General features: G+C 58.8%; 1 long non-coding RNA gene across 1 annotated transcript; it reads left to right on the top strand.

Moving 5' to 3' along the window:
• Positions 1 to 644: 644 nt before the first annotated feature.
• LOC116794074 lies at positions 645 to 1249 on the top strand. The gene is made up of 2 exons (XR_004359680.1): positions 645 to 711; positions 964 to 1249. It is a non-coding gene; the product is annotated as an uncharacterized LOC116794074 (long non-coding RNA).
• The last annotated feature ends 1925 nt before the right edge of the window (positions 1250 to 3174 follow it).

Below are 3174 nucleotides of genomic sequence, written 5' to 3'. Positions count from 1 at the left end.
GGGTCTGATGTCAGCCCTGATAGGAAACATAGACTGCTCCCTGCCCACGGGTTCCCCAAATTGCCTGTGCAGGGACCACTACCTCAGTGAAACCCTAGGAAGAGCTGAGAGGTCCGGGGTGGGCACAGGGAGGCCAGCCCTGGGGAAGGAAGGAGAGGGCTCTGACAGGTGAAGGAACAAGAGCTGAGCAGCAATAACTGCAGGCAGCACTCTGGTGGAGAATGGGAGGCCCCTGCCTCTCGCCCTCCTCACAATTTCCAGCTCCATCTATACCCACTCTCCATGCTCTCTGTGTACCTGGTTTGGGGAGCCCTGGGCAGCACCCAGGAGATGGGACCCAAAGGACAGAAGGCATCACTGACTGTGTGCAGCCACAGCCACCACTGCTGCCCCGTGCCAGCAAAAAAAAAAAACAATAAATCAAGAAAACAAGGTTCCTGTCCTGAAAAGCCTTCAACCTCTGCTGGGAAGAGCTCAGGCAATCCAGCAACAGCTGGGACAAAGGCATTCCTGCATGTGCTGCTGAGGTTTGGCACGTGTCTCCTAGTTCCAGGTTGGGTTTTTTTTATAGTATGTCATAAAATAATGTTCTATATTCTATATATTTTTATGGCCGGCAGGAGAGCAGTAGAGGGCAGGGATGGCGGAAGGCTGGCCAGGAGGAAGGAGGCTTTGGGGAAGGAGTCTCCAGAGGAGCACCAAGACAGGCAGGTACTCTGGGAGCAGGGCCTGGTGCGGTGTGGAGCGGGATCAGGGTGGGCAGGCGGTGAGGGCAGTGCCTGGATGTCTGCAGGGGGATCACCTGGGGCACAGCACCGTCAGAGCAGGGCGGGGGAAGGAGTGAGGGCTGGAGATGGGTACAGTGCCGGCTGGCTTTGCCCAGGGGCGTGTGAGAGGAAATCCCACGCTGTGGGCTGCGATGGCAAGAGTGAGTACATCTGAAGATTTTTTGTCCGCTCACAGGTGCTGTGTTGTAACAGCTAGAAAACTGTGGGGAGATGAAACATTCTGACAAATTGCCCTCAGCCTGGCCCTCGGTTCCCTTGGAACGGAGGTGATGGTGATGGCACCTTGGCACCATGGACAAGCCCTTGGCTTTAGCCTGAGGCTGCAGGGGACTGACCTTACCCAGAGAGCCACTCCTTGGTGGGTGAGGGAACACGAGTCAGTGACAGCAAGACCTGAAGATGAGTTTTCAGGGAGTAAAATGTTTCTGGGAGTCAAAGAGTGCAGGGCTTTGGTGAGACAATCCAGAGTGTCAGGACTCAGGTGCTGTTTTCTCCACTTCTCACCAGTGTTCCCATGCCATCTAACTAGTGGCAGCGTCCCAGGACCTGCTCTGTCTCCGCAGCCCCACACTGGCACGGGTGCTGTGGGGTTCAGCAGCAGAGCCAGGCTGAGCTGTGCCGGGAAGGGCACCGTGTGGAGCCAGCGCCAGGCTGGCACCCAGCCCTTGGCTGCATGATGGGGATCATTAGATGCTTAATTTTTAAGATGTTCACTAACTTTATGGGCTCTTTCCTGGCCAAGTGTGGAAGCTTGCCTGTGGTTTCCGTGGCGTCTGTGGGCCGGTGCTGCCGGGGGAGCGGAGCGGGCGTGCCAGGGCTGTGCCAGGGCCTGTGCCAGGGCTGTGCCAGGGCTGTGCCAGGGCCTGTGCCAGGGCTGTGCTAGGGCTGTGCCGGGGCTGTGCCAGGGCTGTGCCAGGGCCTGTGCCAGGGCTGTGCTGGGGCTGTGCCGGGGCTGTGCCGGGGCTGTGCCAGGGCTGTGCCAGGGCTGTGCCAGGGCCTGTGCCAGGGCTGTGCTGGGGCTGTGCCGGGGCTGTGCCGGGGCTGTGCCAGGGCTGTGCTAGGGCTGTGCCGGGGCTGTGCCAGGGCTGTGCCAGGGCTGTGCCGGGGCTGAGCCAGGGCTGTGCCACCGTGGGTGGTGGGGCGGCAGCGCCGGCTCCGTGGCCCGGAGCCCACCTGCCTGTGCATGTTCCTGCAGCCCTTGCCGGGCCATCCCAACAGGAGCAGCGGGTCCATGGCCCAGAGCCTGTGCCAGGCATGTTCCTGCAGCCCTCCAGGGCCATCCTACCGGGAGCCCAGGTGATTCCTTCTCTTTGCTCCCTGCCCCTGGGGCAGCTCCAAGCCTTTGATTCCAGAGGCTTGTCAGGACACTTCAGCAGCTCCAGAAGGTGCATGTAAACACAGCGATTAAAAAACATGGTTCTAGGGGCTGTGCTGAGGCTAAAAATGGCACCAGCACAGCCCAGATAGAGGAGGTGCCACAATAACAGATCTGTTTTTTTAAGCCCTCGGGAGCCAACAGCGATGGGAACAGGGCACAGCTGGGGACATGGGAAGGGACAAAGGCCCAGGGATGACTCACCCCCAGGAGCAGGCAGGTAGGAGAATGTGTTGCTGTAGGCTTGGGGAAGATGTTCTGACTGTTCAGGGGGAAGGAAGGAGCATTTTTATATAAAGTGATTGGACTGCCCTGACAACCACATTGTTTATTGGTGGAGAGTTGGAGAATTTCATAGGGAAGGTGTTATGAAGGTCATTTATTCCGTCCTGCTCCGCAGAGCAGATCGGTGGGTCTGCACCGCGCAGCCGCAGCCAGGCCCCCCAGGGCTCCTGCCCCCCTTCCTGGCAGGGTGTGTAACAGCTCCCGTGTGTCTGCCCGGTGAAATCAGCTGGGCAAGGAAGGGCACTTCTTCTTTTCTCCTTCCTTTCCCATTTCACAGCTTTCTCTCACCACATCAGACGTGCCTTTCGTTGTGTCACATATTGGCAGGTGCTAAAGTGGAGCCCCAACCAGGGGAGCTTGGCAGGGCCAGCAGGGAGGGGAAAGTGGTTTGGCTGTGGAGCTGAGCAGGATCCAGCATGGAAGCTGCACTGGCCCCTTCCCTGCACAGCATCACCTGCAGCGACTGCCACAGGATGCCCTGTTTGTCCCTCCTCAGTGCAGTGGAGAGTCCCACAGACACTGCTCAGCAGAGCTCAGGTTAATGGGCTCCTTGCTACAAATTTGGGCTCACCAGATCTTCAGAGCCTGCTTTGGCCCCTCCTCAGCCTCAGTCCTCCCCTACCCACTGTTTCCGTTCCTGGGGCTGTATTTATCTTTACACCTTTGAGGAGGAGCAGGAGTGGGAGTGGGAGTGGTGGCTGGAGCGGGAGTGATGGCTCTCACTGT

The sequence above is a fragment of the Chiroxiphia lanceolata genome, chromosome 14 (genome assembly GCF_009829145.1).
Source record: "Chiroxiphia lanceolata isolate bChiLan1 chromosome 14, bChiLan1.pri, whole genome shotgun sequence".
Taxonomy (NCBI): domain Eukaryota; kingdom Metazoa; phylum Chordata; class Aves; order Passeriformes; family Pipridae; genus Chiroxiphia; species Chiroxiphia lanceolata.
This window is presented reverse-complemented; position numbering and strand designations above follow the sequence as displayed.